This window comes from Tauraco erythrolophus, chromosome 7, assembly GCF_009769465.1.
Source record: "Tauraco erythrolophus isolate bTauEry1 chromosome 7, bTauEry1.pri, whole genome shotgun sequence".
In the NCBI taxonomy this organism is placed as follows: domain Eukaryota; kingdom Metazoa; phylum Chordata; class Aves; order Musophagiformes; family Musophagidae; genus Tauraco; species Tauraco erythrolophus.
This window is the reverse complement of record NC_141471.1, coordinates 12,378,058-12,404,444: the sequence shown is the minus strand read 5'-3', so window position 1 is coordinate 12,404,444 and position 26,387 is coordinate 12,378,058.

Sequence of the window (26,387 nt, the reverse complement as noted above, 5' to 3'; positions counted from 1 at the left end):
TCCTTTTTTTCTTAGCTTTCCAGTTTGTAGCCATCTTTTCTTCCAATCACCATTTTTTCTTGCCTACTGAGACTTATTAAATACAGCTCAAAGGGCAGTGCTTTTGGTTCAGAGGCATTTTTCCCCTTTCTTTGAAAAGAAAGAGGTTGTTCCTGTAACAACTTACTCTGTGGTAAATTTCAGTTTCAACTAATCATCAACAAGTAACTTATGTCTCTACATAGAAAATAGGATTTAACTACACAGAAATATCAGCAGATTTTTGATGTTTGAAATCGGGCATCACAAAAATCCAGCACATTTGAAATGGTGTCACGAGCATAATTACATTTAAAGTTCTGTAACTCCTTGTTGCCATGTTCCTAATAAGGTCCTCGTCCTCTTGGGGATGGCCAGGTACTGAGCATCAAAAATCATTCGCTTGAGACTCAGTTACAAACATTTACGAAAATTTTTGCCTGAAGATAAATTTAAACTTGCACAACTTTGTTCCAACAAAAGGTTCTTCAAGACTGGATTGAAATCTTTGAAGAGGTGAGTTTTTCCATTAAGAAATGGGGAAGGTGCCTTCTGATGGTTTTAACAGAAGGAATTAGATCTCTGAGTGAAGATTTGAATTGACAAAAGGCTGATTTTAAATACTTCCTCTGTATGGTGCCGAGGGCTCCAGGCTGTGACTGCTCTGCAGGCAGAGTGGTTGTGTACAGCCAAACAAGCAGTCCGTGACACTGACACTCTCGTGTGGCAGCTCCATTCTGGGTGAGGTGATTGATGGCAGTCCACTTGCAAGGGATATTGTGCGTAGACTCAGTGTGTGGCTGCAGCCAGGCAGAGAAGCGCAGCTTCAAAATTTTCTTCTTTTAAGACATGAAGACTCTAACTTACTGGTTAGGCTCTGACTGTATAATCCACATTTGATACACCCATCTTTGGGAGCAAATCTGGTGAAGACAAGTGTTGGGATAGCTTACATTTTCATATGGCTTGATGTTTCTCTCCAAACATATCTGTGAATCTGTTCCTTATTGACCCATGTACCATATCTGAAATGTTACGTGGTGCCTCTTCCTTTCTCCCTTGTTTGGTGCCTGCAGTTTCTCCTCTCTTTGGACTGGTGTTACAGGACAGGAATGGCACATAAGCAGCAAGGAGGAGTTTTGCACATCGGTGGTATTATAGTCCCAGTACAGTCAGTCAAGCAATTGGAATGAAATGGCAATGTCATAATGGACGCACTTCTAATGCCTCCCAGCAAAGATCTCCATTGTCTTATGGATGCCAGTCTCAATGAAATACACACTACAAAATAAAACAGAAATAAGGTTGTTCTCTGAAACTTTCATCCAGACAAGTCTTACTAAAAGCCAATTGAGATCTTTACCTGCCTATGAATGCAGAAAATACAGGAGTTCATTCACTCTGCCTGTGCAGTTGTTATCCCCATGCAGCAGTTGGAGCAATCAGGCAACTGCAGGCTGCTCTCCCAGCTTCTGACCTGGGACTCCTTTAAAACATGCAGCATGTTTTGTGCAGTGCCACACCAGCCGTTGGGACTTCACACCACTGAGATGCTACCCCAGCATAGCAATGTGAAGATCTGGAAGCCAGAGCTTTATTTTGGTGACTGGAAATGTTTTTTTTAGTTTCGGAGTTGTCAACTCAACTGGGAATGAGCTGTAAATCATAAGTGGTGCGCTTTAGGCACTCTGGTAATGGTAAAAGTGGTTAAAAGCTTGTCTGGAAGTCATAGAGGGAAAGGACAGAAAAAGAAAGGGACATTAACTAAATTAAGTCAGTAAAGAATAAAGGAAGGCCACATGAATTTTAAACTCTGTGCAACAACATACCTTTTCTTTATATTCTCTTTAAAGTTAAACAAGGGATGTATCATTGGAAAGGCAGGTTGATTGTCTATGAAAACATCAGTAAAGCTGGAAAGGAAATACCCAATGAGCATGAGATTTGCAAATGTATAAACCCGTAACTTTGTATGATATGAAAAAGAATCTAGCTTTGCATTTCCCTGCCTCTTACAAACCCTGTCTCATTAAGGGTGGTTCTAAGGAGCCAATAGTGGAGAACTGAAAAACAAGAGGTTTGAGTGCAGCAGGAGGTTAGAAGGCAAGCACAGGGACAAATAAGCAGGGAAACCTACTGCAAGTCCCGGCAAGATGGAGAAACTGGCAGAACTGTGTTCCTTATGTGATAAGCACCCATGATGTGGGCAGAGACTTGGTGGAAGACAGGGAAGAAACCTAAAACTTGGGATTTCCAAAGGAGAGAATGAATGTGTGCTCAACCCTCTAAAACTGCTGCACGGTCTTTGATTGTAACAGCCTGATGTTTTCTCTTGTTTAATACCTGTAATATAGTCTGCAGTCTTTGTGCTTCAAACAGCTTACCGGGATGTGAAAGGGCAGTGCCCAAAGTCAGCCTCTCTGCCCCCCGTCCTTTTTCTTGCCTTTTCCCTAGGCCAGGTGGAAAAGGACAAAGGCAAAACCTTAACTCATATTAAATAACTGGCACATATAACTTTGCAATATTGCAGATATATTTCAGGCATGTTCTTTGCTGTGTCTAGTGCTGAGCACATTTTCAATGGCTTGCGCTGCTTTGGGTGGCTCTCTCAGGGTGTATCCAACCAAAAGCAATGATGAGTTAAGGCAAGGCAGAGGTAAAGGGGAAGGGCTGGTGAATACAGATGTATGTTGGAAGGCTGGTATGCGAATAATTTTTCATGGTGCCAAATCCTTGGCTCGACGGATAGTGAAGATTGAGGTCAAATCTATTTCTAATGTATTTTACACAACTTCATTAAAAGATTCTCTGAACAGAAAAAGAGGGTGCTGACAACACTATCAGGAGCAACCTGCCCCTGCCTCCCCCGAGCACTGAGGGCAGAGTTTACAGCACTGAGCAGCTATGCATCTAATTGTTTGCCCATAAAAGACTGACAGACTGCACTGTAGTGCTAGTGATGTGTGTCTGACCTGAAAGAGAAATCACCTAGTGATTCCTTAATTGTATTCATTTGTATGGCTAAGGAAATAAGTTGGTCTCTTAAGATTTCAGGAAGCATTGTGTAACACTGAGCATCCCACGTATTCATTTCATAAGGGCACAGACTCCAGCCCAGCGAAAAAATGAGTGCACGATCTGGGAAGGCACTGTCTTACTCTGAAGTAAAACATTTCAGTAAACAAAGCAAAATATGAATTGTGCTCTTGTCCAGAACCCAACTCAGATGTTGTGAGTGTGCTTCTAATTGTTTGGATCACGCGAGGTATTGCTGATACAAGAGCTGCCTGGGAAGGAAGTATTTGTGTTTACAGGCATCTGAGAAACACTGAGAATCACAAAATGGAAAGAGTGGAACAAAGAAAGGGGACGGGGCAAGGTTTCTTTTGCTTGGTTTGCCTTCCTTTTCTGCTTAAACATTTGTATTGCAACACTGAGACAGCAAATGGTTAACAGCCAAAGACAAAACCCACTGTGACCGTCAGGTCTCTGTGCAATCATCAGCAGAACTAGCTATTCTAGCCAATTTAATAGCTTGAAAATGAACTCATTAGTGGTCTTTTATCAGTGGAAAAAAGTCTATTAAATCCGGATGTGTGAAGAAGCAGTACGGAGGCTCATTTCCATCCCACTTGTGACCTGAACAAATCAGAGAAATGCTTTTCAAGGAACAGGGTCAGGCTTGACTGCAATAAGATATTTTCTACACACAGCACCCAACTTGTATCTTTCCTTCAAGTTTCTGATGCAGTTAATTTTAATTTACAGTCTATTTGTCACTCCCCGCATCTTCCCCTCTCGCCCCCTTCCCAATACCACTGTCATCCATAAACATGTGGGCTGTTTGTAGAGAGAAAATTTACTACAGTCTGTTGGATTTCTTGATATACCTGCCCAGTGATAGCCCTCTGACAACTCTGGACTCCACTTCTTACTGACCAAGGCAGTAAGTAAAGATTCAAATCCTCATCTGGAAACTAAGGACTGCAGCAGAATGATGCAGCTTGGGATCTCACCAGAGCTATGAGCAGAGGCACAACATACTCCAGCCTTTTTCCAGGGACTTTTCTGTCCCTTTGGTGAAAAGAAAGCCATATGTGAAGTGTTTGGGATGTACTTCCCCCAAAAGAGGCAAAAGTACTGTTTATGTCAGGATATCAACATTGCTCTAGAATTACGTCTTAAAATTCTCTGTAAACAGCTGTTTCTATATGATGTGATGCATAATGCCGAGTGAGCTAGCTAACCTGAGACTAAAATACACATTTCCCTCAGAAGGTGGTAGTGGGATAGTGCTGTAAGGCAGCTGTCTGCCTTTTAGCAATAGCCCACGGTGAGTTTTAAATCTTTAGCCTCTTGAGAAGATGAACATTCAAGGGCTGTTGTTGACAGAAATATTCAAAAAACTCCTCTTGCCTTAGCATGAATGAGTTAATTATCTTTATAGGACTAACAATAAAAACAACTGCTTCAGACACTTCTGAAACACAGTGTTTCCATAACCAGTGATGCTGTTGTTCCTAGAGAGCTGTACACTGTCACAGTGAACACCATCTTCAGTACTGCATGTGAAAGGCTGTTTCACTTTTTCTTTGCAGCTGTTTGGTCAAAAGTTAAACTCGTAATGGAATTAAATTATTTTTTAAAATTTAATTCCAGACATTTTATGCACATGTATTTAAACTTACATTACTTAATAATATACTAGGATTACTTAATGGCCTCTCATCCTGCCCTGAAACATAACCCTATTATTCCAGTCTTAGCTCTCTTATGAATAGAAAATCCCAGCTACGGTAAATTCCTTTGAAATGATGCTGGGATTTTACAGTGAGTCTGTGGGCTAGTTTGAGACCACCAAACTCATTTACTGTTGTCTGTTAAGCTAGGCATGAATCACAGGTCTCTGGGGTGAAAATTTGCTTTATTAACCCCCTGGGTCACCCAGCTACCAAGGCAACAGCTTTCTGCAATGAGTAACTCCGTAACTAAAGCATCAGCTACATGAAATCCAAATCCCTTGATTAGAACTGGGCCTGGTAAACCTCAGACCGGGCACATAAATACTTCCCAGAAGTTTGTTCAGCTCTTAGCAGAAGCTGTTCTCCTTCACTTGCTTTGAAAGGAGCAAAATTGAAAATTGTTCCCCAGCCCAGAGCCAGCCTGATAACTTGATTTGCACGGTCCCGGCCTCACAGCACACCGCGGCGATTCTGCTGGCATTGCCTTGTGTGCTCCTTCTTGCGTGCTGGTGTCCTGGGGGATGCCCGGGAGTCCAGGAGGTCTGGACATGTTACTAGCTTGTCTTGTAGATGCTGTAAGGTTTGCTGAGCGCCTATCATGTACTTTATTGTGCATCGGAAGAGGAGACTCAGGGGATACTTTATCCCCTGCAGTCCAAATGTAAATAAGTTCGGAATTAAGACTAAGTATTTATTTAATATTTTAAGGTAAGCAGAAATCTCAGTTACCTAGGAAGAAGGTTCCACCCCGTTAGTTCTTCTGAAGTCTGGTTTAATTTCTGTGCCTCTCTCAAAGACATGAAAAAGGTCGTAGAATTACAAGATTATGGCTAGTGATTGTAACAGGAAAATTTTGTTGAACAAACAAGTCCCTGTCTGATTTAGGGTGCTAAGATTTGTATCCCTGTGCAGCCGCAGATGTCCTGCAGCACAGGCAGGCTGCGGTGGAGCACTCTTAGGCAGGTACCATTATCACAGAGCATGGCTCAGTCTGCTTTCTCGCTGAAGCTTTTGACACACAGTAAATTTGTTTGTAAAATTCGACTGTGCTTTGCTTAGCACTTCTATAGACCGACAGATGTGTGCATTTGTTGCCGAGAAGTAATTTTACGTTATCTGAAGTCCCATTTTTGTGTTTCAAAGTCTTTCTCCACACATCGCTGGGAATGCTAAACTCTCACAAAGCAAGGGGAAAAAGCCATTTAAATAACACGCATACAGATAACATGCTGGCTTTTATTCTTTGTTCTCAGAAAGTATGTACCGTACAAGAAAAGAACATGGTCACCTATCCCCTTGCTGGAGAAACTGTCATTCCTAATTCATTTATACAGGGTACTTAAGATGCCTTGAGCAAACTAAAATGGCTTTAATGGAAAATTAATCTAGTTTGACTGGAGAAAACTAGGTTTTTTTTTCTACAAGTGTAACACATTTGTTAAAGAAAGAGGTCATGCTGCTTTTGTAGGCGCATTCGGGAGGACTGTTAATAAAATCCTTGCCGTGCTTTCACCTCCCTGTGGTAGGAGGACGGCAGCACAGCCAGCCCCCGAGCACTCGTCCAAACCAAAGTGATGGGGTAGATGCTTCCCTCATTGCTCACATTCCGTTTGGGTCCAGCCGGGGCAGCGTGGGCTCTGCTATGCATGGTGAAAGGGGTGTCCCACCCTGCTGGAGGCAGAGCCCCTTGTCCTTGCCCGCTGGTGGGAGGAAGACCTCAGCCACCCAACCCCAATGGTGGCAGGGCAGCGCTGCCAGCTTTGGATGTCTCCTGATAAAGCAGTCATGACATGGAGGAGAAAGTCCTCTGTGCCCAAGAAAGAGGACCAGGCTGGCGAGGTTACGACTACTGAGAGGCTGAACTGCTCAGGAGTGAGTTTCCCATAATAACTCAACAGGACGTTACCTGTTGGACCTGCCTGAACTAGGCATGTTGAGCAGATGCCTTGAAGGGCAGAGCTTAACCTCTTCTCTGCAACAAAGTTTTTGAAAAGGTGTGTGTTGACTGAGAACAACTTCTCATTCTTGTCTTCTTTTCTTCTCACCTCTCAGGGAGCCTTGTTCCTGTGGCTTTTTGTGTTGAAGGATTTTTACTTTGTTGTTCTGTGAATAGAGATATAGAGCAATGATTTTGCTAGGGTGAAAGTACTGGTGAAAGTACTTTGTAGAAATTAACTCACTATTTTGCATTAAACTCATCAAGTTTTTTTGGAGCGGGGAGAAACACAGCACTGACATGTATGATGAATCTTTGGATCTTATGGTATATACTGCTCTGTGTCATGTTGGAGGCAACGTCAGTGTGATATTCCTCAAAATAACAGTTGAGATTAATTAATGGGTAATGTGTCAAATTAGCAACCCTTCTTTATGTGGCTATGTACTTTCAAGAATGCTACAAAAGTCTTTCTAATGGTTACATGGTGGCATTTAATGATGCTATTATTTTAACAGTGATATCACTACTTGAAGAGTTTTTTTTCCTACAACTTTTAGAAGCACACAGATTTTTTTAAGGGCTAATTCCTGTCATCTGTATTCCTAGAAAAGATTTGGTCTTCTGTCCTGAAAATGTGTTCCAGAGCAATTAAGAGCCACAGCCAATTTTGAAATTGCAAACGTAGGTAAAGAAACAAAATCCTAAGTTTTATGCTTTTCATTGCTTATATTGAAGTTCTGCAAATGTGTCAATGAGGGAAAGGTTTGTTTTTTTAAAAAAGAGAATTCCAGACTCACGCAGTTTCTCATAAAAAAGCTCCAGCTATTATACTTACTGGAAATAAAGCTATTTAGAAGCAAGGTGAACAGACTGCAGTATTTACTTGAGGTCTAAAAAAATATTCCAAAACTCCATCCTGGCATCAATGAACAAAACTTTTTTTTTTTTCTTAATTATTGAGATAAAAGCTCTTTAGAAAAATGAAGGGGTTTGTCCATGTACACATTTAGAAAAAAAAAATAGACCGTGTATATGTAACACCTCTTAATTTTCTTTATAGATTTGCAAATTGCCCTGCCATAGAACAGCACATAGATATTTAGACCTAGACATTGCAACGTAGCTAAGATATGTATTCTGGTAGCTCACCCCGAAACTACATTAAGTGCATCCTCCCAGAAGCCCGGGCCAGTACTTATCCCTGTAATGTTACCTTCTTTGTAAACATAAGTGGTCTATATATGCTAACATAGTTTCACTGTTACACAGGTTGCACAGGTTGTACACCACCTGTTGTGCAGGTTAATATGTGTTAGATAGCAGCAGGACCACTTAATGGATATTTTTTAGACAAAAGTATTTCTGGGTTCTGACTTGAATCCTCCTAAGATACTCATGTTTATACATCATAGCATTAAGAGCATGATGCTCTTAAAGAAATGCGTTGTACATTGGCTAACGTGGTCATCCTGAAGGTCAAATCTTAATATTTAGCAATTGCTGATTTTGAACGCAATCTAGCATTATTGTAAAGTGGTTATAATTACGTAAGTGTGTTTATAATTTGTTGTCCTACTAGAACCTCATCGTTATAGTAGCACCAAGTGCATTAGATTCAAATATATTTTCTCTGTTCCCTGTTCTGCTGACCAGCTGGTTGTTCCCTGTGCAGTTCAGGACATGCTTAAGAAAATGTACCTTTTGTTCTGCTTCGATGGAGAGTGAGCAGATAGCATTAGTCTGTCTGATGAGATGGGATTGAACTGTTGCATAAATCCCCAAACAATGGTGAATTCCAACTCATTGGGAAAAAAAAAGAAAAAAATGCATCTCATTAGTTCTCCACTGTCATTTCCTGTCAGGGTATCAGCTTTAGAGCACTCTTTTGAAGTGTCATATAGCTGGTTTTAAAATAAGAAGAAATTATCTTGGAACTTTCAAAGAATATTGGCATTTTTCCTTTAACAAATTAGAAGCTGAAGGAAGACGATTGAAAAAAGTGTCTTGTCTCGCCTCCCTGCTCCATCAAAATGCTGTCCTTTAGGCAAGATCTTTCAGGGATATACTGTCTCCTGACTGTCATCACTTACACTACAGAGAAGCACCTATGAAAAGCTGAGAAAAGCAATGTTATTCCACGAGTCTGCAGACTACCGTAAGTATTAATATGGTCATGTAAAGATTCCTAAATAAATTAGAGTGATACTGAAAAGATGACAGTAGTGTCTGATAATGACTTACATTTCTGAGACCCCAATGTCAAAATTTTCTTGTTCAGACAGATGAATTTCATAAAACTGTTATAGACAGACACAGAAAATATAGTAGCTGTGACTCTTGTGTTGCTCCTGTCTAATAAGACTGAGCTTTGAAAAAGCCATTGCATGAGTATTTTGATTTAAAGGAAAGAGAGGTCGTATTTTTTCTGTATAGAATTGTGTCTATAGGGGGACATATTATGTAATGCTGGCTGCATTTAAGGACCAAAAGAGTCTGAAGATAGTATTGATTTCATCTGTCGAGTAGGTTTTCCATTGCAGTCTTTTATTAATTGGAGTGGTCACTACAGCACTGAATGTTCTCCTCATTCCTGAAAATTATTTTGGCATAATGGGTTCACTCTGACTTCAGCCTACCTTTTTATAACCACTTGTGAGTCCTCGGTAGCAGAGCCTGAAAGGCAAGATACCCAGCTCTCATACACATGTACCACTGTATCGGAGGAACGCAAGCACTAAAGCCTGTATCTGTATGACAGTAAATTACCCAGGTTTCATTTGAGCTGCATCTTTTAGCATCACAGTCCAGCTGGTAAAAAACACTCTTGTGAGCAACCATCTCAGAGATGCTGCTGCGGCTGGTGGCCATGGATGAGACAAATTTCCCATGGGCTGTACAGCCGGGATGTGGGGAAGGCCATGTGAGTGGGGATGCTGGGCTGGCTGGCTGGATGGATGGGAGGGGATGCTGGGAAGATCAAATGAGTGGGGGAAAGCACTGCACAGCCTTGAGTGAACTCAGCAACTCCTGAAATAATACTCTGACTGAGGCTCCAAGGTTGCTGACTCCAAGATTGTTTTCCCTGTAGCAAAGTGGGACACATCAGCTTTCAGCTGACTAAAACCCATTTAAGTATCTCTCCTATTTATTCCTATTGTACTTTGCATTTCTCTTCTGTGTTCCCCACCAGAAGATGTAATGGAAACTGTCTAGAGTAGTAACATAAATAAAATTTCACCTGTAAGTGAAGTGGTGTTGAAAGCCCAGCATCAGTTTGTAAGGTGCAAGAACAGATGCGATATGATTCACTTTCTATCAGGCTTTAGTTCCATTTATTCTCTTTGCTTTCCTGCTCAGTTAACTTTTAACAAGAGTGAACTGTTCTGAATGAGCCCCTTGTTCATTCATTTTAGTACTTTCATTTATCTCCTGATGCCTGCTGCGGATAGGAAGTCTAAAGATACTTCATTAATGAAGCATGTAAGAATGAACCAAGTGGACAAAGGAAGCTATTAATTCATTTTCATGTTTGTTGGCTATTTGGGTTGTGCAAAATAGGTTGGATAGATTAAGAACACATTTTAACCTTGTCCCAAATGCTAAATGAATGAAACTGGAAGTCAAAAGTATTTAGCAGCTTCCATGGCACACACCATTCATTGGTGGTTCTACTGTGGTTGGAGAGCAACACAAGAACTGATGGCTTTTGACTCACCAAGCACAAGGCACTAACACTCATCCAAAGGGGAATACTCACTTGCAGTAGCAGAAAGAGTGTTTATAATCTCAGGTATGTAACTATTAGCAAGTAGCTTTTCATAGTAACATTTGAACAGATCTTTTAATGTACAGACTACTGAGGAAAACTCCAGCAATACTCCTTTAAAAGGGGACAAACACATTACAAACATTGGTCTTGTAAACCAAAAGAGACTCCGAATGAGTACTGAATACTGTTTTTGTCGTAAGAACCCAAGAGTGGCCGTGTAGCTTGCAGCAGAGGTACGTGACCCTGTGGCTCGCAGGAGAGGTATGTGACCCTGTGGCTCACAACAGAGGTATGTGGAGCTCTGTCCTGTGTCTCTGACAGTGGCCAGTTGTGGACACGAGGGCAGAGCATATGCTGCTCTGAATAGTCTCTCATCACCCACTGACCAGCAGCTGAAGCATTTCTTGAGCTCGGCATAGTGGTTTGCACCACTGCAGGAATAACAGGAAAAAAAAGATGTCGCATAAATGACCTGATAAGTGTATATAAATTGTGCTGCTTAAGACAATTGGTATGATTGCATAAAACCAGAAAGTCCATTGATTTCAGAGCTCTTTTGAGTTTACAGTATATGAGCTATTCTTTCTAGAGCTGCCTTGGTGCAGTTGTCCTAGGTTTCACGTGATTTATAGCTCCACTCATATAAGCGCTAAATGCCCTCCACTCGTAGTTAATTGAGTGCAAGTCGAAGTCACTCACCACCAGCAGAATTTAGCTCCCAATCCCAGTCCCTGTGATCACTCGTTTTCTTACTCACTGTATGTTTTACTCCTTTGCCTGGATTCCAGTTTCAGAAAACTCTCCCTGTACTGCTCCTCCTGTGCTACCTCCTGAGTGATGGAAAGTGTCTCAGCATCTCATTTCTGTACATTGCACACTACTTTTAGAGCACTGATCAGATCTGCAGAGCTTTCACTACCTAAAAAGCTGTTCTATTTAAAAATCTGTTTGGATACTGTTTTCAACCTCTTGAATGTAGGTAATACTCCATTTTTGGTATCTACTAGTGTATTTTATTTTCCTTGAACAAATGCTTCAGTACAGGTCCCTATTCCCCTCTTCCTGTAGGTTACTATTTAATGAGCTTTAATAAGCTTAGATGCTGAGATAGATAGATAGATTCTGCATCTTACATTTAATATAATGTGTTGCCATGGAGATAAGTTCTTCTCTATCTGACAAGTGACAAGACAAAGAAGATATCACCAAAATAGTTGAAAGATTGGAAATGTGGCATTAAAAAATCTTTTTGCCACTGAGCTAAATTATTTATTTTGCCTCTCTTTTTGCTGTTCTGTTTTATCTCTCCTCTCTGGAATCAACTTTAACATCTCCACTTCTGCTAACAGGACTGACAAGTGAGTCCCTTTGGGGCTATCCCAGTTCTACTCCAAGAACTGGATTACAAGTTACTCAGTGATGGAACTGGCATTTGTCTCCCTTGTCTTGCCCTCTGCTCCCTCATTGACAAAGGCCAAAAGTCTTTTCTTCATCACAGTTCCATCACTTCAGTTTTTCTTCATCCCACATCTAGCAGTTCACTATGCAGCACTGCAGGAATCGTTCCAGTTGGGATAACTCACAAGCTTGTCTCCTTCTGGGCTTTACAGTCTTGTTATTTTAGCTTGTCCTTGGTACTTCTCCGAAGCTCTTAGCCATTGTATGAGTAACTCTACTGGATTAGCAATTTAGGGGTTTGTTCTAAGGGTTTTCTGGCTTAATTGGTTGGATGGATTGAATAATCCATTTAAAATATCCACCTGTCAGGGTAGAGCTAGAAGATTTCCACCTTATATGCGTTCAGACACACGCTGAAGCATCAGAGTCAAAATTGTTCTCTTTTGCCTTATTAAAGTCCTCAGGAGCACTGCCACTGATTTAACCCCTAACGTGGCAGTAAGGGCTGTGCGCTCAGAAAGCACTAGAAAAGGTAGTCTTCTCAGCAGTGGAAATGGCAGGAATAGTGGGAGCAGTGCATGGAGCTTCTCTGGAGCAAGGAGAGAGAAACTATGTTGACCCTGAATGCTTTAAATTGACCGCTGAACCCCATACTAAACCATAAATTTTCTGAGATTATCTGTCTTTTTTGCTTTGCAAAGGGTCCTACAAGGGCTGTGCCTTTCTGCACCAGTCACTACCCTGGCTTGTGTCTTCCATCTTTGTTGTATTCACATTAGCACAATTTATTTGTTTCCAAAAAGGACTGACTGAATTTCATGTTTGTGATGTAAATACCAAGTCTTATGAAAAATTCTGACTGACAAGAATGCATATGGTAGAGTTTTCAGAGCAAATCACAATGAACCACTAGTTCAGGAAACCTGAAATCCTGTCCTGCCCTGCAAGGAAAGCTCACTGCTCTCTGTATTGCATATTGATTTATGGAAGACATATGAGTTTAAATATGGAAGACAAACAGGTTCGAGTTGCAGTGAAGTGGTGATCCTGTAAGTATACAAGGTGTACTTTTCAAATTCATAGAATCATAGAATAGTTTGGGTTGAAAGGGACATTTAAAGGTCACCCTTTTTAAAAATCCAACCTCCGTGCAGTAAGCAGAGACATCTTCAACTAGATTAAGTTGTTCAGAGCCCTGTCCAACATGACCTTGAATGTGTCCAGCGAGGATCATAGAATCATAGAATCATAGAATGGTTAGGGCTGGAAGGGACCTTCAAAGGTCATCTAGTCCAACCCCCCTGCAAGGAACAGGGATATCTCCAACTAGATCAGGTTGCTCAGGGCCTTGTCCAACCTGGCCTTGAACGTCTCCAGGGATGGAGCATCCACCACCTCTCTGGGCAACCTGTTCCAGTGTTCTACCACTCTCATAGTAAAAAATTTTTTCCTAATATCCAACCTGAACCTACCTCCCTCTATTTTAAAACCATTACCCCTTGTCCTATCATAACTGGCCCTCCTGAACAGCCTCTCCCCATCTTTCCTGTAGGCCCCCTTGAGGTACTGGAAGACCGCTATAAGGTCACCCCGGAGCCTCCTCTTCTCCAGGCTGAACAGCCCCAACTCTTTCAGCCTGTCCTCATAGGAAAGGTGCTCCAGCCCTCTTATCATCTTCGTGGCCCTCCTCTGGACCCTCTCCAACTGGTCCATGTCCTTCTTATGTTGGGGACTCCAGAACTGGACGCAGTACTCCAAGTGAGGTCTCACGAGGGCAGAGTAGAGGGGGAGAATCACCTCCCTCGACCTGCTGGCCACGCTCCTCTTGATGCAGCCCAGGACGCGGTTGGCCTTCTGGGCCGCAAGAGCACATTGCCGGCTCATATTGAGCTTCTCGTCCACCAGTACTCCCAAGTCCTTCTCCTCAGGGCTGCTCTCGATCCAATCACCACCCAGTCTGTATTTATGCCTGGGATTGCCACGACCCAGATGTAGGACCTTGCATTTGGCCTGGTTGAACATCATGAGGTTGACACGGGCCCACCTCTCCAGCCTGTCGAGGTCCCTCTGGATGGCATCCCTCCCTTCCAGCGTGTCGACGGCACCACACAGCTTGGTGTCATCGGCGAACTTGCTGAGGGTGCACTCCATGCCACTGTCCACGTCACCGACAAAGATGTTGAAGAGGGCCGGGCCCAACTTCCGGCACCTTCCACCTCTCTGGGCAACCTATTCCAGTGTTTCGCCACCACCTGCATTGTAAAAAATTTCTTCCTTATATCTAGTCTAAATCTACCCTCTTTTAGTTTAAAACCATTACCCTTTGTCCTATCACAACAGGCCCTGCTAAAAAGTTTGTCCCAAATTCTTCAGAAATAGCGTGCTAACAGCAGTTAAGATTATAGAAAATTTACAAACTCTACTTTTTTGTTGTTTACCTGACTGTCGAGTACTCTCCATTCATATTCTTTTAATCAGCAAAATAATTTGTCACATACCTCACAAAATGTTACTTTTTTCCCCTAGCTTGATGATCTAAGCAATATAGGAAAGGCATATCCAAATTGTTTGCTCTATTACTCTGGCCTCCAATAAAAATTATTCAAATTTAACCAAAATGATTTTATTTCATTATTAAGTACTCATTTGACATTTGTCTGATTTTTAAAAAAATCTGTATTTGTCTCAGGGACACATTCAAAGTAGGAAAAATACAGCTAAGTAGTAAACAAAGTTCTTAATTTCATGTAAATATCAACAAAAGTGCTACTCTGGTGTTCTCCATATGAAATAAATCATAGAATCATAGGATGTCATAGGCTGAAAGGGACCTTAGAGATCATCTAATCCAACTTCTCTGTCATGGGCAGGGACGCCTCTCAACTAGATCAGGCTACTCAAGGCTCTGTCCAGCTTGGCCTTGAACACCTCCAGGGAGGGAGCATCCACAACTTCTCTGGGCAATTTATTCCAAAGTCTTACCACCCTCGTACTGAAGAATTTCTTCCTAAGATCTAATCTAAATCTGTTCTCCTTCAACTTAAACCCATTTCCCCTTGTCCTATCAGTGGACAGTCTTGTAAATGACGGAGAGCTGAGAATTCAGGAGCAAGGAGGCAAGAACAATAGGATGGGTATATGTCATGGAAAGGGAAAAAAGAACATTTCTGATCTTTGCATTTAATACATCCTGAATATTTTTTGCTTAAAATTAGTGACATGAAAACCTGATGGTCCCCATTAGCAGCCATTCTTCGAAGCCTACTTTCGGTTTTGAATGTTTCACATTTTTGGAATTGATTTTCATGTTTGAATGTATCAGGTGAGACCACTTAGTTTCATTTGGCTTCACAATGGAGCTATTGAAATTCCTGTCATTAACTTTCTTTGCCGTAAATTGGAAGAGATTTGGGAAATAGTGTAACTAAACTGAGCTTATAAAAATAATTTGTTTATTTCAGGATTTCTTGTGAATGTTTTACATAAGATTTTTTAAAATAATGGTCTAAAATATGTGGGGAAAATACTCATTTTTTTTCATTGAGCAATGTTGATGTGCCAGAGTAAATCATGTTTAACCATTCCAAAATAAAAATGTTGTGTCAGTCAACTGAATTAACTACCTTAGTGATAAAGCTGCATCTGACTACGATAGAGGATTCTCACTTTAATGTTCTTCTGTACGTATTAGAAAGTTGTTATATTAGGATATACATTAGGAAATTGTAACATTTCCAGAATGGTGGTTCAAACAAACCTCATGAGGTCTCCAGTCAACCTCCTAATCAAAACAAACGTGTGGCCGACACTGGATTAGATCAGCATGGACATGTCTAGCCAAGGATGGTTCGAAGGCCTCCACAGCCTTGTTCTGTCGTATTTTCTTATCAAGGAGAATATGGCTCTGTCACCTTTGTAAATCCCCTTCAGGTAGTTGTAGGCTTCCCCAGGTCAAGCACCCTCAGATGCCTAGCATCCTGTGCTCCAGACCCTGGACCATCTGCAGAGCCATGTGCTGGACTCTCCCCAGTTTCTCAGGATAACTCCTAAACAGAGGCAGAGAAACCTGGGCACAATACTCCATTCTTAGCTTCACCAGCACCAAGTAGAGGTGGGTAGTAACTGTCCTCACCTGTGAGCCAAGTTCCTCTTCAGGCAGCCCTGTGTGCATTTTACTTTATTTGCAATGAGCACGCACTGTTGGCTCACATCCAACTCGATGTCCATCACTACCCCAGGTCCTCTCCAGCAGGGCTGTTACTCAGCCAGTCACTTACTGGTCGGTGGTCTTGCCTGGTGCAGAACAGTTCAGTTGTTGAAACTCAGGAGTTTCTTCAGGTTTTCCAAAGTCTGGTTTCTCCAACCTTTACCTGCTGGAGGAGAAGCTAGTCACCCCAATTTGGGATCATTTGCAAGGATGCTATTCTGTCTCATCATCCGAGTTGTAGAGGAAGATATGACACAATATAAGCCCCATAGCAGTCCCTGGGATATTTTTGGCAAAGAAGTTGCTGTCATGCAGTCCTTACGGTGTAGCACATAGTTTGATTTCACTTTACAGAAAGAGTATTGAAGAAACTGTATAAATGACATATTCCTAATAACCTCTTACATTAGGGCAGAATCGTTCTTTGTATAACTCTTCTGAATTGGGAAATTATTTTTCTCCTTATTTGCATGAGTAGATAATCTATTCTTTCACAGTTTAACAATAGTAATCAGTATTATTAGAAAGGTTTCACTTTTTGTATTGAGAAGTCATAACTTTGAGAGAATAGAATTGATTTTTTTAGAGACTTCCTAGCTAATAAGTATCATAATTTTCTTCTCATTTAAAGAAATTCCTCTTCTGTCCATCTAGTCCTACAGTGCTAGCTTTTATGAAACAAGAAAAAAGCTTCTGTGTAACATTATTAGTGTTTAAGAAGAAGCATTGGGTATTTTTCAAGAGCTTTACTGCTAGGAAACTATTTCAAATCAGTGCACACTGTGTATTTTAGTATTCACCCTGTGCTAAGAAAATGATCTGGCAACTAATTATCTGCACAACTTCATAGAAGTCACTTATGCCAACTCCAGTGCATATTCAGTGAATATTCAGTGTATCTATTCTGAAGTACCATAATTCAGGAAGGGACATATACAGACCAGACTGGAGCAAATGCAAGTCTGAATGAAGCCAAGATGTACAGCATGCACTTCTCCCTGCACTTGTAGTCAGCAGACTTCAGCCATGGCAAGATTCAAGTTCATATTTTCTTTATTTTTTATGAAGAGAGGACTTACATAATCAAAGTTTACTGGAAACGTGTCTGACATGGAAAAAAATCCACATATCAAAAAAATTAGGCAAACTTTTCCCCTCAGAAATGCAGGTGGAGTTCAGTTTCACTTTAGGACACGGATATGGAGACCCAGGCTCACTTAGACAAGAAGTGGCTGTTTGGCCAGGTCTCCAACGTGAGTCACAGAGCTCGGACTTTCTTGCTGCCTCTGAGATTATAGTTTTGCCAGTAATATCCTTTCTCTCCTCCTGAGGGAGAATGCCTCTCCCTCGGTTAATGAGTACAAATGAAGTTGCCTGATCTTCTCCTGATTTCTCTCCCTTTCTTCCTCTCATTCTCTTGCTCGCATATTCATGCTCATCACTTTCTGGGAGCAGGCACGCTTGTGATGTGACATTTTACCAGTAGCAGAGAGGGCAACAATCACCTTTGACTGAAGAGGTTTTTTCGATAGGTACCTCGTGTGAAGTGTTGACTGCCTGCATGTCAGATGGATGTGTTTTCCTAAGGGTTTTGGAGAGCGAGAATGCTAACCTGAAGGGCCTGTACAATCATGTAACATTTCTTCTTTTGTTTCTTACTGTTTTCCGATGACAGCAAGGGGTAGACTGATCTGGTGCTTTAACCGATACTGTAGCTGTGAGACAGGTTTACTTCTCATTTATTAGATCTTCTGGCAGGTTGCATATGTGGAGGGAGTCTCTTGGAGAATAAGCAGGTGCATTTATCCATCATTGTTTAAAGTTGGCACAAGTCCTTTTACAGAACCATTGCCATATTGTTATCCTGGGTAACTTGGTTGCTCGAGGGCTGGACAGTGAGTCCATGTGATTTCTCCCAGGATTCACTTTCAGGCTCTTTGCTGTTTTGTATCCACCTGCTTCCTTTCGGAAATGTTGTTAGACTGTAGGACTAGAGCCGTCACCTCTCTGTCAGTGATGAATAACCAATGTGTTTGTCCTTCTCCCCGATCGTGCCATGAATGCTTTATGCTGCCCTTAGCAGATGTTCTTTGATGGAAAACTTGCAAACTAGTTAAGACAAAAATCTCATCAGGTTTTGTAAATAGCTCTAGTCCCAGCCTCAGGATTCAGTCCAAACGTGAGTCCTTTGGTTTCTAGCAAACACCACTCGAAAGCCAGGAATGCTTCCCTTCCACTAAGACTGAATGCTCTTCATTAAAATATCAAAATATCAAGAGTGTCAAATTACCCCTAAAAGGTAAAGTCTGTGTTTTGAGGCATCCTTTATGTACAATCTCATCTCAGTCAACTAACTCAGCCAAACGGTGGGAAGCTGACCCATGAGTCACTTGCGGAGGGTGGCACATGCTCTTGGGCTAGTCACCATTGTCAGAAGTGTTTGTCCTCACACTGTCCAAACTAAGGCTGAGGTGCTGAGTGAGCTGCTAAAGCCTTTGATTTGGGTCCTCGGCTTTGTTTCCTGTAGTTCCCTGTCGCTGTCACTATTTTAGTTTTTCAGAATTATTTTAGAAATTACTGGCAAGACCGATCAACCCTGGAAGAAAACAGCGCCCTAATTTTGATGGACATTCTGCCCCATGCCTCTGTGTCCTTCATGCTCTCATGAACCGCTTTATCCGAATGCCACATCTTTGTTCAGAGCCTGCTGGATAGGTAGAACTTTCTATAGTTTTACAAACAGTAACAGATTATTACTTACCTGTCACCATATCTTCAAAACAGTTTCCTTCATCAGCATGAAAGCAATCTTTTCATGCATCGGGATCGGAACAAAAGAGTTCTGAGTCACTTTTCTTTCCATTTATGTGGATTTTACTTTAATACCTGGAGAGCTACCTGTATTTACAGAGGACTGATCAAATGGATGAATCTTTTGCCTAATTTTCCTGCTCCTCTTTTAGCCGATAATATTTTCTCATTTCCCTCTGTTTAAAAATAATGATAGCAAGTGTTTTTCTCTGCTGTCTCTGGTGCAGCACTTTAAAAAAAGGTATCACTTAGATTTTCACACAGATGTCATCTTCCTGAAGAAGTCTGACAGCACAATTGTAACTCCTAGAATGGAAATGTTTCAGGAATTGTACGTGTTTGGTAAATGTCTTATAAAAAAATAGTGAATGTTATATCTGATAAAAGGAGCCATAAACAATTCTGGGAAATGAACTGTTATTTATCTACCAAAGAGCTGCAGACAGATACATCTCCACACTGATGTGCAGGGATCACTCCTGTGGGTGATCTCCACAGGCAATCTGCTGCTGTGTTTCTCGTGGTTTCTGTGATAAAACTGCCAGCTTATATTTTTTGTGGCACTACTTTGTTAGAAACAATTTAAAACCATGATGAGTTGAACTGGGAAAGGACTCCTGAACTTTTAGGGGAATCAAGTACTGGGAGAGTGTAGCTCCTCTGGAAACTGTGAGGCTCGATGTGCGTGAGGAGGAACATGGCTGAGATTATCGGTACTCTTTGCCATCGATAACCATCTCTATTGTTATTTTTAGTTATATTCTTAGTTAATAAGAGGTATCTAAGCCTGATCCCACTCATACTTCTTTCACATTAGTGTGGCTCTGTTGACTTTCCTTTACAGTAGTGTGAAAGAAAAAATTGATGTATTAAGGAAACATTTTGCTCTGTCTAATCACACAAAGGGTAATAACATTTTTAGAGTGACATAGGCAAAAGCAAAGAGGAGTGGCATAGCTGGAAGTCAGACTCGAACATTCAGTAGAAAAATGAGGCTTGGGATGCATAAAATTCCTGTTTAGGCAAGTTCAAACTAATTTTATGAACCGTTCACCCAGCTCAACTTTCTTTCTCTATCTCATTTTCCTTACCAGCTAAAAACACATGTACCAAACATCAGTAGACCTTGAAAAACACATTAAAATCGGGCACAAAGTTCCTCTTTTTTTTCAATATATCTCAGCTAAATTGAAACACTACTATATTTTTAAGATGACAGCTTTCAAGAAAATATGATACCAAGTTTAACTTTAAAAAAGACTATGTTTTAGTTCAGTCTAAGAAATTTTTGTAATGATATACTCCAGAATATGTTGTAAAGAATTATGAAAAGACACCTTCAAAACTTAAGTGCAGTATACCAAATTGTTTAAAGCCCTGCATGTGCGTTGCTTTGTCTTTACAGGTTGTTAATTAATGAAGTTATAAAACAAACCTACAGCCAAAGGCATTCATAGTGACGTTAGATTGAAAGGTATACTATTGCATTTGCGTGCACGCATTTCCTTTTTTATTACTGCTTTGTGGTTATGAACTGGCATTTCCATCCCCGGGAAGAGAAGGAGTTTCAAATTAATTCCTTAGACCACAACAAAAGCCAATCAGCTCCGGTGGCTGCTTGGTGCCTGTGCCATTAGATATGACATGGCCTTTTGTATGAATGGATCAGAGTTAGAAAAGTAGGTGCTATTATTCAGCAGTGGCATTTCGACTAGACTTCCCAGCCTTAGAAGGCTCTTCGAAGTACATGCCTGTGCACTGACCTCCACAGGAGAGTTTTTTACTGGTATGAGTGTACTCATACGTGTGTACCTTCATCCCCTGGAAGAACAGGCGAAGAAACTGCCTGTCCTAACTACATAGGCAAACAGCGCATCCTTCAGACAGGGCATTGCTGTCCATACACAGCAGTTTCTCTGAAAGTTGTTGATAGACTTCAGTGGTGGGAGCTGTGTGTGATTTGAAGAAGAGGTACAAGGACATACTCTGAGTTTCATGAGTCAATATCCTGCCTTGAAATATGGATTAGTTTCAGGAAAAACCGGCCTTTAGCACTAGCCCTTGTGCCTTGAGAAGAGAGGGCTCAGGGGTTTTGTCAAAAGCTGTGAGTTCTGTGTGGAGACTTGGGATCTGCTGGACTTCAGGTGCTTCGCTGTTGTCCTCAGTAGTATCAGGATTACACGTTTGGATTTGCCTCTCATGGCCAAAAGATCATGAAGGGTGTAAAAGGAATGAGACGGAAACCCAACTGGTGCCACCAACTGCTACAGGTACGTGAAAGCCCATAGCGTTGCCTTGATTTACAGTGTTTGGAGATTTAATTCTGAACAAAACTACCATAGTAGAATTAGGACAGATGAAACCTACTGAGCCTCATCACAGCTGTTGTTGTGCTGCTTAGGTATGAAGACAAACTTCTCCTTAAATGAGAAAAACATACCCTCCCCTGGGGCTGCCCAGCTTCTTGGCAGGGTCTGAAACTCTGCCTGTCCTACTTGAAGCACAAGGCAGCCTGGCTGTATGGACTGTCAGCACAAAATCCTGATCTTTATGTCTTCTCTGTCCCTGCTTGTCCTGTCTGCAGGACATGGCAAAAACAGGTTTGCCAAAACTCACCTCGTGCGATGCTTCCATTTCATTCTGATTTTGGCGTGAGAAGCTCTCTTTTTCTGAACCCCATAAAAATTGAAGAACTGCTTAGGTTGATTTTATTCCTTCAAAAAAAGGCTGAAATCCAGCCTTTTTTCCTGTTTGAACAAAGGCTTAGGACATTCACTCTAACTGAAAATGGTTCGCCAGTTACTGTTTTAACCAACTAGAAACATAAATTTTAGCTATTAATTCTTCCAGAGGATTACTAGAAGTTACTGCCTAAGCATAAGCCAGCACAATGTCATTTCATTTCCAGGAACTTTTGTATTTGCTCTTTCCAAAGCAATTCAGTGAAAAATGTGACTATATCATAGGCACTGAGAGGCAGAGATCTGGTAATTCAGGATGCAAAGTGTTTCTGCTAAAATTAGTAAAATATGGCTTTGATTGATGTCGTGACTGAAAACTGCTGTGACTGATGGCACTTCAATGGTGTCTGTGAAATGGAAGGACCTAAGGCTTCAGATCATCCATCATGTGCAGATGTTTACTGCAAGAGTTCCTATTCCTATACGGTGATTTCCCTGGCATTCTCCATGCGATCCTGACTCATAGTTAACTGGAGAAACTCAACACTGCCAGGTCTAATGCCCTGCACAAGTTCTAAGTTTATTTTAGAATTTGTAAAGCATAAAGAGAAGTAACATGCTGACATACAGGTGATGCAGACAGGTCCCATCTTCTCAAAAATCTGCACCAGTGGATATCACTGGTGATCAGTTTGGCAGTTATGTTTTGCGCTTGGTTTAGTCATGGCAGGTTTATTTCCTGGACTTACTGTTGAGGTTAAGGATGGTTATGGACTGGAAAAAGAAGTCAGAAGTTTCTTTTCTCCGATTGGAGTTCACCTTTAATGGGAGTAATTTTTTATTGAGGAGTAAGGTGATGTTAATGAAACATCACTGATGATCCTCTAGGGACTTTGCTGTTACTCTGCTATAATGTGTTTCTAATAAGTTGTGCAGCGCTGGTTATTACGCACAAGATTGATAGATTCTGGTTATCTTTTGTAAATAGCAGAGTACACAGACAAGGCCAGCCTTAGACAAAAGAATCCAGGGGTTTTTTGAGGACCTGCAGGCCTGTCCAGTCCATCCAGGCCAGTTTCCTGACCATCAGATTATTGCGTGGTACCTGGCCACATCCCTGGCTTACCTGGTCACATCCGTAGGCGAGGTGAACTCTCCTCGGTGGTTCCAGGCTGCCCAAAGATGCAGCAGCTGCAGAGCTGAAGGGTAACCCCTTCCCACCTCTCTGTTGCTCTAAAGCAGAGACTAAGCCAAGACCTGTGCCCCTAGTTTGGGACACATGGTTCCAACCATGAGAGGCAGAAGTTTGGGGATGATTGTGTGGGGTTGTGACAGGGGACAGGAGGGTGAGAAAGCAGGGCTGGAGTTGTGGCTTGATTACTCAAAGTGCAGTCAAGAGTGATGCAGGTTGGGATGGAGGAGAGGACAGCTGACAGCATGAAAGGAGAAGACAAATTTGCATTTTTAGAATCCACCTAGGTCCTAAATTTTGGTGGACTCCAAAATGTCTAAAGCCTAGCCTGAAAGTAATTTTCAAATGTTAGCTTATTTTAAAAGGGTTACCTGTGATATTACAGTTGAGGAATACTAGACATTCACCTGGAGGCAAAGTTAAGATCACAAGTTAAGTTTTCATGCTGTCGTAACTTGAATGCTACTCAAGAAATATTTTTACCGAGGGGATGTGTATTTGCCTGAGAGACTCAAGGTGACAGGTGGCTGAAGGTACTTCAGCTTCATTCTTTTCTTTAACACTGACTAGCCACCAGTTGCTCACTCTTTTAAATACTGTATGTACTTAAGAAAAAATATTGCTCCTTAAGAAAAAATAAAACATCCCACTGTAACTAAAAGACATATGAAAAAATCAGTGCTGTATAAACTCAAAAAGCACAACATCTCACCTGATCAGAACCTGCCTGTGCTTCAGGCTCTCAAAGCAAACACCTCATCAGGGTCCACTTCTCCTAAAGAGATTGCAGATAGAATAGTTTAAAGAGCCCAAGACACCTTTAATAAATGATTAATTTAACTTGAGAGAAGAATGCCTTTGCCCCAACTTGGAGATGTAGAGGTGACATAGGTGTATAGGATCAGATCTCCCCGTGGTACTGCCCCGTTCTCAATTCACAGCTTTGTGATCTTCACCGGACATGCTGTCTTTTGCACAGTGCAATTTCATGACACCATGGCAGGGGGGTTGGAACTAGATCTTTGAGGTCCCTTCCAACCCTAACCATTCTATGATTCTATGATTCTATGAAAAGTTGTGTGTCACAGCAAGGTGGAAATACATTACTTTGTTTTGCTTGTAATCCTTGTTGAGTAAACCTGGCATAGAATCATAGAATCATAGAATCATAGAATGGTTAGGTTAGGGCAGAGAAATCCTCCACTACACCAGGTTGCCCAAAGCCTCGTCTAACCTGGCCTTGAACACTTCCAGGGATGGGGCATCCACAACTTCTCTGGGCAACCTGTTCCACTGCCTCACCACCCTCAATGTAAAAAATTTCTTCCTTATATCTAATCGAAATCTTCCCTCTTTCAGTTTAAATCCATTGCCCCTTGTCCTATCACTACACACCCTTGATAAAAAGTCCCTCTCCAACTTTCCTGTAGGCCCCCTTTAAGTACTGGAAAGCTGTTATAAGATCACCCTGGAGCCTTCTCTTCTCCAGGCTGAACAGCCCCAACTCTCTCAGCCTGTCTTCATAGCAGAGGTGTTCCAACCCTCGAACCATCTTCGTGGCCCTGCTCTGGACTCGTTCCAGTAGGTCCATGTCCTTCTTATGTTGGGGACTCCATAGCTGAACACGGTATTCTAGGTGGGGTCTCAGGAGAGCTGAGTAGAGGGGCAGAATCACTTCTCTCGACCTGCTGGCCACACTTCTTTTGATACAGCCCAGGATACGATTTGCTTTCTGGGCTGCCAGTGCACATTGCCGGCTCATGTTGAGCTTCTCATCCAGCAGCACTCCCAAGTCCTTTTCCTCAGGGCTGCTCTCAATCATGTTCTACCCTTAACATTAAAAACATAAATATTGAGAAGCTGGTTTGATTGAAGGTGATCCAGAGTTCTGTTCTGCTTCAGTGTTGCACTAGATGGGAATAAAGTCAGGTGAAAAAATTGTTTGTTTGGTATTAATGAACAGAAATGTCCCCTACCTTGGCATAAGAAAAATAAAACCTGAATAGCAAATAGTTGCATATTTTTCTTCCTAGCATTCCATCATGCATGGACCACAGCTTTAAATTCCAGTGTTAGTCTTCATTGTGTATGAAATGGCACAGATCTGTTGGTATAACTCTCTTACCTTTAATAAAGGAACAGGAGTGAGAAAATTGGCTTAATTGCGTAGTTTTAAGTCAGAGAAGTATTTCTAGCATCTAAGTTGTCTTAGCCAAGACATCCCAGGGTCTGAAAGAGCAGAAGAGACTATGAGTTCTTCTTCTGGGTACTAAATTAGTACAGATGTGACGTACTCCTGGTGTAGTTCAGTATCTGCTATGTCTCTGGCATGTCTCTGAAATCCTCCCCCACATGGGTCTGCCTACAGCTGGGCAGGCAGCGTGGCTTCGACTGAACTGTATGCTCATCAGGCTTTCAAATGAAGATGGAGCATAATTAAGTCAGTGTAAAATTACCCAGAAGGCAGTAACACATTTTAACAGGCTGTAGCTCTTTGACATTTATATCGTTAAAAAAGTCTGTTTTCTCCTTAGGGGTGCAAAGCCGGAAGGTGTTTGGTCTGACCTAACTGGGGAGGCTCATGACCTCCAAAAAGATGTGCCATGCCTTGCAGAATTCAGCTATGAGGCATGAAAACCTGTTCGTGTTTCTTTCTGTTTCTCTGCCGCAGACACCAGCCTGGCTTGTGGCCTCAACTCACATGCAGAGAACAGCAGCAGAAAATCATGATTCTGTTCTGCAGAGGCAGCAGTGCAATGATCTTGCTTTGAATGTCACCTCACACATCAGCTACTTCTTTGCCTCTCATGCGTGGAAGTACTTACACTCCCCAGAGCGGCAGAGATTTTTTTGCCAGCTTGTGCGGATTCATCTGTTTGAGCCAAATGAGCTTTCAGGTGGTAAAGGTGTCTAAAGCAGTAGACGAAAAAGGCCACCCAGGAGTTTTCGGATCTCGAGTGAGACATCTCTCCAGCCCGGGCACCAGTAGAACAAAAATTACAGCCAGTTCAGGGCAACGTTCCCTTCCCCTGGGAATGCATAGCAATGAGCTTCCTGCTATCTCAGAGGAAAAAGGCTGATTTGGGATCAGTAGTGACGCTGGTGTACAGGGCAGCATACAGAAGAAAATGCAGATGTTTCAGAGGATTACGCCCTGCTCTTCTGTCCCATTGGGGCTGTGTGGCCATGGTGACCAAGAGAGTAAAAGTAAAAAAATGAGTCATTTGATTTAGAATGGCAGCTAATGCAGGAGGTACGCTATTGTGTGCATAAATTTACTCGTGATTATTTCTCCAAAATGAGATTTATATAGTGAGTCTAGAAAAATATTAGTGGAGATCTGGAAGACAAAAGTCGGTCTGACTGGTTTGGAGCATAGGTGGGACTTCTCGAGTAAAACCCCTCCTGGAAAGGGTATTAGTCCAGTCTGCCAAGGTCTGTATGAACTTTTGTGAGGTGGACACTATGAACAGGGCAGCCACGTGCTATTCAAGAGAATCCCCTGTGCAGACAGCAGAGACTCGGGGGCAGTTCCCTTGCACCTGCAGCGTTCAGGGTGTTGTGGGGCTCAAACAGTTTTATATCTGTCCCAACGTGATCAGCGAAAACTTAATCCATTTTCCCATCTCA